The sequence below is a fragment of the Culex pipiens genome, chromosome 1, assembly GCF_016801865.2.
Source record: "Culex pipiens pallens isolate TS chromosome 1, TS_CPP_V2, whole genome shotgun sequence".
Taxonomy (NCBI): Eukaryota; Metazoa; Arthropoda; class Insecta; order Diptera; family Culicidae; genus Culex; species Culex pipiens.
This window is the reverse complement of record NC_068937.1, coordinates 92,140,850-92,154,566: the sequence shown is the minus strand read 5'-3', so window position 1 is coordinate 92,154,566 and position 13,717 is coordinate 92,140,850. Positions and strand designations below refer to the sequence as shown.

The 13,717-nt window shown below is 44.1% G+C and overlaps 1 protein-coding gene and 2 pseudogenes across 1 annotated transcript in view; 2 read left to right on the top strand and 1 right to left on the bottom strand.

Moving 5' to 3' along the window:
• Positions 1–13,717, top strand: part of LOC120421011 (uncharacterized) — a 79,719-nt gene that overhangs the window by 44,535 nt on the left and 21,467 nt on the right. The gene's annotated exons all lie outside the window — the stretch shown is intronic.
• On the top strand, positions 567–3,556 carry LOC120420999 (uncharacterized; annotated as a pseudogene).
• On the bottom strand, positions 5,338–11,875 carry LOC120420998 (phenylalanine--tRNA ligase beta subunit-like; annotated as a pseudogene).

Here is a 13,717-nt window from a genome sequence, read left to right as displayed (position 1 = left end):
AGCAGTGCCTGTTTATATAGCCCTGTCAACCTGTCAAATAAAAGACTACATGAATCTCGTGACGAAAAAAAGCAGCATGTAAAAGACGCCATGTACATTTGCCGACGAAAAGCAAATCATAACAAAACTTCCCCTCCACTTGCAAAAGGCGCCATGTACATTCGGCGAAGAAAAACGAACCATAACAAAGCTTCCAACCCTCTGGCACCACTGTAAATGGCTAGAACGTTTGACAGTCACCAAAACCTCGAAGAGCCCACATAGTAGTATTAGTGAAGAGCCCACGTTGTTTATCGTGGGCTCTTCACTAATACTACTGCGTGGGCTCTGTGAGTATAGCAGTATTGGTGTTGTCTGTTTGTTTACACCAAATCTTCAAGAAACATCACTTTTTGTGTGTGCAAATCTGTTACGAAAAAAGGTGAGAACTGTTGCTTCCGATTGACCGGGAAGATTTGCCGGGTAGTACTAGGCCGGGGACTGGCCAAGTCCCGCTGTTGATCCTTCCAAACAACTCGCTGCAATCTCCGGCAGGGAGTAACCGACCAAGTGCAGAAACATCCGTAATGGATTACCCGACGGGCCAAAATTTCTCATAGATGGCGTTGTTCGTTTGGTAGTAAGAAATTCAAATTTGTTCTGAGAAATTTACTTTTTTGTGAATATCTCAGCAACTACAAATCGCAGGGTGACAAAATTTGACCTGCTGATTCACAAAAAAATTAGCTTTCACCAGGTCAAATTTTATCTCTAACTGATCTTTAATTTGGCAAATATTGAATTTAAATTGATTTCCCCCATACATTTTTTAAATCGCTTACTACCAGCGTGACAGCAGCCGCCATCATCATGTTTTCTCTTTCTCTCCCCGGTCTTGACAGCTAGATCTGTCAAACTTTTTTTTTTGTTTGGATGTGTTCGGCAAAAAGTCACATCGGCATCGAACACATCGAAATTCCGTCCGCCGTGCCGGGAAATCCCGCGCTGAAAGCACATTTTCGATCAGACGCGCGATCCTACACGCTGTTCGTCATCTCGACGGCCCTGTTCAAGAACCTGAACTGCACCGGACTGGTGCTGGCCGCCGACGGGCAGAAGATGAGCAAGCGCAAGAAGAACTACCCGGACCCGGTGAAGGCGGTGCACAAATACGGGGCGGACGCGGCTGCGGGACGTGTTCCTGCTGTAGTTCTACGTAAGTTTGCTGAAAAATTTTAAATGCTTGGGAAATTAAACAATTTCGGTCAATTCAGGCTCGGTACGATGGCACGTCCAGTCGGATTGATTTTGGCCACCTTTACGGATGATCTCGTGCGCATCGCCGGAATCCGTCGAGGCGCCCCGTCTCGAGGTCGAGAGGCTCCTGCTCCGATTGCCAGTCCCGCTGCTGCAAAGGCCAAGGCCCCGAAGGAATCCACCAAGGGAAAGGTTCTGTTTGTGGGAAATCTGAAGCGGACCATCAACATCCAGCAGCTGGCGGCATAATTCGCTCTGTTCGGAACCGTGATGGTGATGGACAAGGAAACGGGTCGCTCCAAGGGTTTCGGTTACGTCCAGTACGTGGAGGCGGCCAAGGCCATGGCCCAGATGAACGGTGGCCTAGTGGAGGGACAGAAGCTGAAGGTAACGATGGCGCACCAGCAAACTTAATGGAATTTTGAGATTTACCCGGACCGAACTGCACCGGGCTGGTGCTGGCCGCCGACGGGCAGAAGATGAACTACTCGGACCCGATGAAGCTGGTGCAGAAGTACGGGGTGGACACGCTGCGGCAGTACCTCATCAATTCGCCGGTTGTGCGCGCGGGGATTTTTCGGTGAGTTTGATATCTTGAGCGTTTCTCTAGAAGTCGTTGCTACTAATGATGCATCTTTCAGCTTCAACGAAGACGACATCAAGGACGTATTCCTGCTGTGGTTCAACAAGATTGTTTATCGATATGACGCGGGTCGTTACGCAAGCAAGCGCTCGACGAACGAGATGGACGTGTGGATTACGTCGTTCAAGGAGTCGCAGCTGGAGTTTGTCGCCAAGGAGATGAAAGCGTTACTTCAAACATGAAGTACATCAACCTGCCGATTGAGCGTGCCGTTTCTCGAATGCAGGCCGTCGTCAAGTTGAGCTGTGTTATGCGCGATCGTAGAACCGTCCCCATCAAGTACCCGATGACGGAGGTCATCGTCATCAACTAGAGCAGCGATTCTCAACGGGGGTACCGGGCCTACTTGATTTACATGGCAGGGGGTACCAGCCTAGAAGAAGGTTGAGAATCGCTGAACTAGAGCAAGGAATATCTGGACGACATCAAATCCCTCGTGAACTTTATCCTCGACGAGCTCAACGTGCGCGATATCATACTCAGCTCGGACAAGCAAAAGTACAAGCAGGTCATTCATGCGGTAAAAGTACTCACGGACCCCCAAATCGCCGAACAGCTCAAGCTGGGCTTCTTCAGCGTGCTCGGCCATCGCATCGAGCTGAACGAACTTCGCTTTATCTACCAGTTTGACGAGCAACAGGCCAGCGGCCGAAACACGGCAACGACAGCATGGGCAGACATGGGCACCGCCATAAGCTTCGGCATATCGAGCTCCACGGTCAGCAGCAGCAACGTTTCGACCGCCAACCCACCAAAACACCCACGTCGAGAAGATCTATGCAACGCACGACGACGACCGTGGCAGATCTGTTGTAAAAGTGTCCCGGCCCGCCGTCGGTCGGCAGCCCCGACAAATTTTATGAGCTGAAAGATTTTAACCCACGGAACGCGGACAAATTTGTTCCTGCTGCGCCGGGTCAGGAGTTTTGAGATCTTCAGGTGAACGTCGACTTCGGCACCACCCTGACGGACGGACGGATATATTTATTTATTCATTTTGATTGCAGAAGATTCTGCGAGGAGTCAACCCTGCGGGAGATTGCCTTCGACAAGGTGCGTATGGTGATGGATATGAACCTGATGGTTGTCATGATCGCCGAATGTTCACCTAGCACCGATTCCGCTAAGGACGATGAAGAAGAAGACAAGTCGGAGCCGTTTTTGTCGCAAATCGCGCCGTCGTCATAATATCAGGCTGTTTATCTGGAAGGCCGCCAGGAACTCCTCGAGGCATTCATCGACCTTCCTTCGAGCCTAGATCAAGCTGCGTGATCACCTGCGCTTACTTGTTCTTGATGTGTCGATTTGATTCATATAAAATAATAAAATAATATGGGCGGGGAAGGAGGGGGTAGGGGTCTCAAGGTTGTCTTCTTCTTCCAGAATTGTTTTATTAATGAATAAAATGTGAACCTTCCGGGCCTTCGTCACATCCCGGCGGGTAGAGAGCCTCAACAACGCTGGTTCACGCTGCGTCGCTGAACTCCAGTCCAGCGGAGTTCGAGCTGCGGCCGCCTTTGGTGTCGGAACCCATTCCGGATCCTCGTGATGCAGATACACCAGCGGATGGTCCGAATCTTTGTCGGACGTTGGCGAACCCATGCTAATGTACGACTCTCCAGGTATTTCTCCACATGACCCAGCAGCTCCTTCAGCGTTTAATCTGCCATGCGATCCAGGAACGGCTTGAAATTGTTATTTGTTTAAATTTCTGAATTTATTTTTTTTGTTTTTATTTTTTTTAGAATTTTGATTTTTAAAAATTTATGAATTTTTGAAATTTTTTTTTTTAGAAAAAAAAATTAAAAACATTTATGAACCTTAAAAAAAAAATAAAATTTTAATATTTGAAATTTTTTAAACTTTTTAAATTTAGAAATAAAAAAAATCTATCCATTTTTATGGATACAAATTTTTAAATTCATTTTTTTGCCTTCCTCACCTTACTGAGGAAAGGCTATAAAATCACTCGAAAAATGAACTTCTTAATTCGACCTCGTAGACCCACCTTCACGTATACCTATCGACTCAGAATCATGTTCTGAGCAAATGTCTGTGTGGATGTGTGTAGGTGGGTGGACAAAAAAATTGTCACTCGATTATCTCCGGACTGGATGAACGGATGTTGACCGTATTAGTCTCATTCGATCCGTCTTGGGGTCCCATAGGTCTCTATTTAAAATCAGCAAGTTCAGTTAAGTACTTCAAAAGTTATGCTAAAAAAACGGCGTATGTCCGGAAGATTGTAAAAAGGGTGGTTTTTGCAAGAAACCCTATCATGTTATACATTTTCAGAAAGGTATTAAAAAGACCTTTCCAATGAGCACAAAACATTGAAGATCTGACAACCCTATCAAAAGTTATTAGCACTTAAGTGTTATTTATACACTTTTTGGAGGCCGGATCTCAGATATTTCAGTAAAAATGATGTCCGGGTCCATCATGCGACCTGTCGTTAGTTAGATAATAGAGAGACCTTTCAAATGAGCCTAAATCATCAAGGATCTGACAACCCTATCAAAAGTTATTAGCACTTAAGTGTTATTTATACACTTTTTGGAGGCCGGATCTCAGATATTTCAGTAAAATGATGTCCGGGTCCATCATGCGACCTGTCGTTAGTTAGATAATAGAGACCCTTTCAAATGAGCCTAAATCATCAAGGATCTGACAACCCTATCAAAAGTTATTAGCACTTAAGTGTTATTTATACACTTTTTCGAGGCCGGATCTCAGATATTTCAGTAAAATGATCGTTGGAAGGGTTTTTTTATCAGACCTTGCCGATGAGCCAGAAAAATTGAAGGTCTGCGAACCCTATCAAAAGGAATGAGTAATAAAATTGATTTGTTAAACATGTTAAGGGAATGTTGCTATTTTTACTGAATGTATTGACTTTATGAATGTGAGGAAGGCACCATCCACCTAAAGGTGGATTAAGTAACGTTTTTAGTTTTAAAATATGATAATTTGTCCCTAGGCAATATGCTTAATATTCGTTCCGGTTTCCTCCGTTAATTTGACCACCTTGCATCCCGAGTTCTGGCCAAACTTCTGGTGCCAATCCATGAAGATCTGCTCGGCCAGCGCGTTCCTCGAGACCAAATGAACAACCCGGATTCTGCTGTAACATGGGGACGGCCGACGGAAACCGGTCCGGGTACAGCTCTTCGAAGCGTGGCTCGCGCAGGGCACTTGTCGGCAGCAGCTGCTAATCGAGCAGCTTCATCGGTGGAAGGTTTTTCTCAGGTAGAATCAGGTGGCGAAACGAAATCGTAAGTTGCGTCTCAGCGACAATCCACCGGTCGGAAACGATGCGCAGGAAGTACTGCGGTGGCAACGGTACAAACTCTCTGTGATAGGGGACACTGCGGATGCGAGGTTTCGAGCGACAGCACACGGGCCGGGTGATCTTATCCCCGTTCGGGATCGTTTTCCGTGGGGACGACCTATCGGACGATTTCAGCGTGGCGTACTTTTGGGGGCAATTAAACTGGGCTGGTAGATCTGAAACCAGCTGGGCACCGTGAGGCGGGTTCAAGGAGTGCACTTGCGCGGCGAGCACTAGCGAGGTCGGGTGATTAATCACTGGCGGAGATCACAACACGCGGCTGAGCAGGGAGTAATCCTGCTTCTTGTCCTAGGGCATCCCAGTAACAGGAGACGCAATCCAGCAGCTTGACGGCACAAACGCGACGCTCGTTCTTGGCCCCGACTTCGGCCTTGGAATCCGCCAGGACCACGTCGGACACTTCAAACAGATTAAGGGGAAGGGGAATTTTGCGGTTCGCGGCCAGGGTTTTGAGCAGTCCGGGGATGAGCGAGGTTCGCACGACTTGATACTCGAGGGTTTTCGGGTTGGCGATGTGAACGGCCGGGATTTTCTCGATATCTCGGTTCAGCTAGCCGGCGATGTCGTCCCGCGAGCACAGTGTGAGGGTCAGGCCTTCAGTAAATCCGGCTTGAGAGATTTGTTCACGGAGTTGCTTGGTCTGTTTGTTCAGGGGGCATTGGCGGGCGATGTGCATTGTGGCTGGAAGAGTCTTCGGGATGCGGTTGTAGCCGTACGCGCCAACGTCCTCGATGTCACACACGTGCAGCATGTCGTGCCGGGTTGGCGGGATGAGCACTTCCAGCTGGTTGGAGGCGTTTTGCGTCGTTGGAAAAAGGCGGTTCAGCATTTTGTCCAGTGCTTCGGCACTTTCGTCGATGCCGATGTAGACGTTGGCCTTTGCCGTCAAAATGGTTTCCTTGCGGAAGGCTAGTTCCGGGTATTGAACCAGGGTGGTGCTGATCTTCGAGTGGTCCCCGTTGATGATCGGCGGCAACGAGAGAACAACTCCGTTCGCGTCGTAAACTACCGGATAAACCGGTGAGTCTCGGATGATCGGAAAATAAGCCATCAGCTGGGCGTGTGTCGATTGATAACTTTATCAACCTGGTTCAACAGAACAAACTTAATGTCCTTGGGCGCTTTGGCATCGCCGTCACCGCAAATGGTTGAATCTGCTTGGTGGCCTCCGTAGCGATCAGCTTCTGCGGGAGACCCTTCGCCGATGCAACCTTCTTAAACTCTGGGAACTCCTTCTTCACTTGCAGCCCCTGGACCAGTTCCTACTGGCACAGGAGATCGTACCGGTTGGTCGGAATATTGATCCGGTAAATCACATTCTCCGACGCATCCTTGGCCGCATCCACCCGTCCTGATCATCTGCTTCTCGTGTCGTGACCTCGTCCAGCTCGAGAGCAAACTCAAAACACAGCTTCTGCAAAGAGTAAAAAAAAAAACAACAACAACAGCAGTAAACATAAACAAATCCTACCGTACAGTACCACCATACGGTATTGAAATAAAAAAATATTTTTTTCTGTTTTAAGGGAAATTTCACGATAATATATTTAAAAAAAAAATGAACGATAGTTATGTCAGTTCTGCAAACTTTTGCATAGTTTAGCTTATTTTTTTTTTGAAAAATGAAGAATTTGATTAAACTTATTTAAAACCAATGTTACTACTCTGTACGGTAACTGTTTACGTAACAGTGGTGCAATCTATCGGTTAAAATTTAGTTCATCGAATGTACCATCAGAGGGATATAGCGTAAAACATATGCGAACCTGGCGGCAGTTTGGTGAAACACCCCGTCAGGTGTTCCATTCCGGTGATTGTGGCGGAGCTGGTCTTTACGAGCATCCTTCGATAACCTTCTCCGAGGACTGGCCCACTCCCGCTGTCGACTCGCTTGTGTTTGGAAATCCGTCCCGTTTCGTTATTTTTTCATGGAAATAATTTCAACATTATGAAATTATGCTTTTTTTACCACGCGGTTTGTTTATTTTCAAATTTTGACAGCAAATGCGTTCTTCATCTTCTTTGTTGTCTTCATGTTCGCGTCGAACATTTAGGTTTCAGAAACATGGCCGTCGTGACAGAGGGCTGAAAGCTTCCCCTTCAATGACAGCAGCCCAGTCACGACGTTCTAGCAGGATTCTAGCAGAGTTCTCACAGAGCTGGATATTCTTACAGCATTCTAGCAGAAATGTTCCACCGTTCTAGCAGGATTCTGGCAGAACCAGCTCTGCTAGAATATTTCGTGACTGGGAGGGTGATATAGACGTTGATGATTTCAAAAGAAGTTATGTTTGTTTTTCTTAAATATAAAGCCGGAAATCATGTTTTAGTGAATATGGATGATCAAGTATCAATAAAAGCAACGTTTTTCTTCGTTTGTTATCATTAGAACATCTTCTATTGCTTTTATATTAAAATGGGAATTGAAAAATGATGCTCGACATTCAAATGCGTTTTTCTCAAAACACATGGTTTGTACATGATGCTTTTTGAAATGTTGGCGTCGACATTTTGCTTTTTTGCGAGTTTGCCGCATAGGGAGCGTTCTTTTATTGCGTAACGCAAAATTTGGGGATTTTGGACCCCCTCCCCCCCTTCGTAACAAATCGTAACAAATGAGTGATCCCCCCTACCCCCCCTGTATCGCGTAACGCAAGGTCTTTGTGCATTTTTTGATGAATTCTTATAAGAAAATTTTCCGAGAATTTTTCAGCACTCCCCCCTTGCTCAATTTTTGGAACATTTCGTAGACTAGGGGAAATAAACCCATTTTAAGCCTAATAAGCGGTCTTGTTTGAAAGATGCTGGATAATCTGGAGTGTTCCTTGAAATTCAGTAAAACCTAGTACACCAACGAGTAGAGCAACTTTTTGTGAACATTTCTGTTTATTTTCACTTTTATTTAAAGTTATGCTATTCCTTTTACAAGCATTTTAAAAAAATATTTCAAAAGCGCATTCTAATCAGTCGTGTGCATTGGGCCACGCCCATTTTTCTATTTTCAGCTTAGTTCTTTTTTTCTTCCAACGCTCGTTTGGGTCTGCTTCGTGCTGCCAAAATTGATGTAATTTTGAGCGAACACTCACGAAAAGTAGCATTTATAGAGAAAGTTTCCTGGCAACACCACAAGCGCTGCTGGTGGTGTTGGTGGCCACCCTTTGTTCTTTATTTGCCTTCGCTTCTCGCTCGGTTTTCTTCAGCCTTCGATTGGAATGGATGGTCAAAATTGAAACGTCAAAAGACTAGCGCGTTTGTTTTTTTGATGGCGCTTGCTAATTATTTACATGTTTCGGGATTATTTTTCAAGTGAGTGACTAACTAATGTGCAAAAGAACATGTTGCCGGTAGTTGGAAGCAATTTTATATCTTAAGCGCTTTTAAATTGAAAATGATGAGAAATGGTCTCGCAAAATAGAAATTATGATCAAAAGTGCATTAACTTAGATCTTTTTGGCCAGTAAGTGGCATACATTTGCGTGCTTACTCGAGGCGGTGCTATTGCTGGTAAGTTTACAGCCTAAATAGTATTTTTGAAGCTTTGATCGAGCATCAAACTCTCCATATGGCGAAGATAGGTGTTTGATTAGAATGGGTATATTTCCCCTACTTGCAACGCGGCTCTTCTTTGTTCTAGCTGTTTCATTTTTCAAATAGAACTGAAACAGACCACCCGCAACGCGGAGTTGCAGTTTTATTTTTCGAGCAGTATTTTGAAACCGGAATAAAACTGCTCGACGAGTTTGTTTCAAACGTGAGACGATTTGGAACTGGAATAGAACTCAGTTTCAAAAAAAATCAGATATATAGAGATATCCACGTATTCTTACACACACACTATGATGCTGTGTTGATAATCATACGCACACAATTAAAAGCATTTTTTTGAAACAACATTTAGATCAGCGTGTTGCGAGCACCGTGTTCTAGTTTCATTTCCGCCAGTTCTAAAATTTTAAAACTGCTCGCAATTTGAAACAATGGAGCACCCGCAGTCGAGCAGTTTTTGACAGTTCGCTCCATAAGAAATACATTGTAGAAAAAAGCAAAAACTGCTCGAATGGAAATGCTCCATTATAAAACTTCGCGCTGCAGACAGTCTAACGCGGAGTTGCAGTTTTTTCGAGCAGTATTTTGAAACCGAAATAAAACTGCTCGACGAGTTTGTTTCAAACGTGAGACGATGTGGAACTGGAACAGAACTCAGTTTCAAAAAAAAATCAGATATACACTCAAAAATAAAATTACCGGTTGAAAGGGTTAAAAGTATCCTTTTAAACGGTATTTGAGCTTTACCCTTTGCAAAAGGGTACACATTATCCTTTTAGAAGGGTAAAAACTATCCTTTGACTTCACCTCGCTGGCTTTACCCTTTCAAAAGGGTAGTTTCTCTGTAGCGAACGATTCCGGCGCCGCCCTGGATTCAAAAATGAGAACTTCTAATGTCATGTTTATTTTCGGCGTGTTTGGTTCGGTTGAAGGCATCGGTTCCTCTTCCGTCGATTTTAGGTCTTCGTGACAAGGTTCCGGCTGTTCCGGACCACTTCTCGTCACAAACAAAGATCCGTCGGTTAGAGGCCGAATCACCGACGAGGATTGAGTGGACGGTAAGGCCAAGCGGAAGCGGTTGGCGAAGCAATGCTGGAAGGAGCAGAACTAACCAACAAATTGCTTTCAGCAGACGGGTTTGTTGCAGTACGACTTGGAAAAAAACAATTTTAATAAGTTGAAATCTTTTCAGGCCCCGTAGCCAAGGTCGAGGCAGATGACGTAGTGATCGACGTCAACCAGTCCTTTCCGAAGGCAGATTTAGGTAGGCACTAGGCAGCATCGTATTCTAACTTGCGCATCGCTCCGCCGATGATGTCGAGTTCCGGGTTGCTCACGGTGAAAACGGATCTGTGCGAAATTCCCGTCAAAATGGACGTCCATCCCGGAGCGAGGCGATTAAATCGCGATCGAGTGCATTGGTGATTCATGTTGGTGTTTGATGATTATTATTTATATTGAACTGTATTGATTAATTTATCTCAATAAAAAAACGTTTTTTTCTGAAAAAAATTACCTGTAAAATAAAATTATGAAAAATTACACTAGATGGCACCACTATTTCAACGAATAAAAATTGACTCATAGATGTCGCTAGTGAGCGCACCGCTATGTTGCAAGTATCCTTTTAAAGGGTACTGGGCCAGTACCCTTTTAAAGGGTTTTGCCCTCGTACCCTTTCAAAAGGGTGACGACGGGTAAAGTTGAAAAAAGGATAGAAAGTACCCTTTTAAGGGTTATTCTGATTTTGAGTGTATTGAGATATCCACGATTTCTTACACACACACTATGATGCTGTGTTGATAATCATACGCACTCAATTAAAAGCATTTTTTTGAAACAACATTTAGATCAGCGCGTTGCGAGCATCATGTTCTAGTTTCATTTTAGCCAGTTCTAAAAAATTTAAACTGCTCGCAATATGAAACAATTAGACTGTCTGCAGCGCGAAGTTTTATAATTGTTTCAAATTACGAGCAGTTTTAAATTTTTAGAGCTGGCGAAAATGAAACTAGAACACGATGCTCGCAACGCGCTGATCTAAATGTTGTTTCAAAAAAATGCTTTTAATTGAGTGCGTATGATTATCAACACAGCATCATAGTGTGTGTGTAAGAAATCGTGGATATCTCAATATATCTGATTTTTTTTTGAAACTGAGTTCTGTTCCAGTTCCACATCGTCTCACGTTTGAAACAAACTCGTCGAGCAGTTTTATTTCGGTTTCAAAATACTGCTCGAAAAAACTGCAACTCCGCGTTAGACTGTCTGCAGCGCGAAGTTTTATAATTGTTTCAAATTGCGAGCAGTTTTAAAATTTTAGAACTGGCGGAAATGAAACTAGAACACGATGCTCGCAACGCGCTGATCTAAATGTTGTTTCAAAAAAATGCTTTTAATTGAGTGCGTATGACTATCAACACAGCATCATAGTGTGTGTGTAAGAATACGTGGATATCTCTATATATCTGATTTTTTTTTGAAACTGAGTTCTATTCCAGTTCCAAATCGTCTCACGTTTGAAACAAACTCGTCGAGCAGTTTTATTCCGGTTTCAAAATACTGCTCGAAAAATAAAACTGCAACTCCGCGTTGCGGGTGGTCTGTTTCAGTTCTATTTGAAAAATGAAACAGCTAGAACAAAGTAGAGCCGCGTTGCAACCAGTCTTATCCCTAGTAACATTTTTAAACTTACAGGTTTTATCATGGTTATGAAAACCCTCATACGGCCTAAATAGGCTTTTATGGCCTACTTAAAACCTAAAATGTTACTAGGGATAAAACTTCGCGCTGCAAATAGTCTAACAGACGCCGTCACCCCCTCCCCTTTTTGGGTGTTTTCATCGGGACTGGCAACACCAGCCAGCTAAAGTCAAGTGTTCGGAGCTCTTCAAACTTTTCGATTTTTTCGCCGTAATAAACCGTGATTACCCGCGCATTTGCTGCTCCAGCATGCCGAAGGCCGGCCGTGGCCGTGGCAGTTCGAGTGCGGCCTCGAAAAACCCGCGAAGTTCATCTACCGGCAGTGTGCAGAAAGGTAAACGCACCAACGCCGCATCAACCGCCATCGGGCACGGGAGCGTGCCCAGTGACGTCATCGATGAATCGCTATCACACGTGTCATACCGTCCACGTGAGTCCCCTGTACGGACGAGACAATCGACCCGGGCATCCGGAAGCACTTCCGGCCATTAGCAGCGGTGCGATGTATGGTCCGAAAAATGATATGACAAATCGAGCCAAACATTTCATTAGGGCACAAAACCAAAACGTAAACATTCGGGATTATTCCACTATTCCATTCATTAGTACACTCCCTACATGCCCTCCAAGAATCAGAATGATAGCAAACAATTTCCTATTGAAAAAATGAAAAACACAAAAGGGCACATAACAATGTTCACTACAAACCCAAACAAAATGTCCAAATGTGCCCTTTTCTTTTACGTTAGTTTTTCATGGTTAAGGAACTTTTTATGTTATAAAGTGATCTTTTCATACATTCTTAACACTAATTCACTTCAAAACAAAGTTTGGTTTACGTTTCACCAAGGATTTCTGCATAAAAAAACATCGTCGAAATACAATATTTCATACGGCCCGCGGCTGCTGTTCAGTACACTTTTGAAGAATATTTATGTTTCACATACCTTATCTACACCATTCGATCACAAAACTTCACCAATTATCAAAATTTTCGCTGAATTCCTCATTATTTCTAACTAAACAAAAAGGCCCATAAACATCATTAAAAACAACAATCAGTTGACAGCGCTTTAGTGCCCTTTCTGTTCTCTTCGAAATTGCATTTAGAAAGGGCCCATTATGAACAACTGTTTGAAAGTTAAAAGGGCCCAATAATGAGATTTTTTAAAATTATGAGTTTTATTGCGAAAATCAACATAAAATAAGAAGCATTAAAGCAGAGTTGAGGATAATGATGTGTTTTATCGTATCATCAGTAAAAATACCACCAGTCAAGCTTTCTTTTTAAATAGGAATTGAAACAAGTTGTCCACTTTTTGCCAGCGATTTTCTCGAAACGCGGTTTTTGGTTTTGTGCCCTAATGAAATGTTTGGCTCGAAATGGTGAGTGTATGGTTGATGTTTATTGGCTGGTATGCAGATCGGAAGAAAAGGGGTCAGAAGCAGCTTTACGAACAGCAGAACAAAGGAGAGGGAACGATTTCTTGGGGCTTTTCTTCACCCTCTCTGGCTTGCTTTCGCTGCCGCTGCTGCCCATTTGATTTTTTTCTTGACCGGTTCCTTCCGAAGTGCGTATACCTGCTTATGCGGGTAACCCGTTTGCTGAAAATGCTCGATATCCGAAATGCGTGTACACTCAACCCCCGGTGGTTGGTCACTTTTTTCGTTTGACACTTATTTAGTTTGTACCCCGTTGGTTGGTCAAAGTCAAACTAAAATGTGACGAACTGTCACTTCTTACACGGCGCCCACGCACACTATCAAAACAAACGTTTGATAGTGTGTGTGAACTCCGCGTAAAAGGGGTGTCAAACAACCGTCCCCTAACATGACAGTTTTCGTGAGTTGCGCGTATCCACCGACAGATGGCAAGTGGGCCTCATCGGAGTACGCCCATCAAATACGCAACTTAAAATTTGCATAGGAAACTTTTTTTTCGTGACGGCTTTTGTGGCACGCTCACTTCAACTGTTCTAGACTAATATTTGAACGTGGCGTATCTATAAACAAGTTTTTAAAGAAAATGATTCCATAATGCTTATTTTGTCGTTTTAAACCAAAACAAGGCAAAAACTATATTTAATTAAACTATTCGCCATTTTCAGCCGGGACCGTGGTGTAGGGGTAAGCGTGATTACCTCTCACCCAGTCGGCCTGGGTTCGATCCCAGACGGTCCCGGTGGCATTTTTCGAGACGAGATTTGTCTGATCACGCCTTCCGTCGGAAGGGAAGT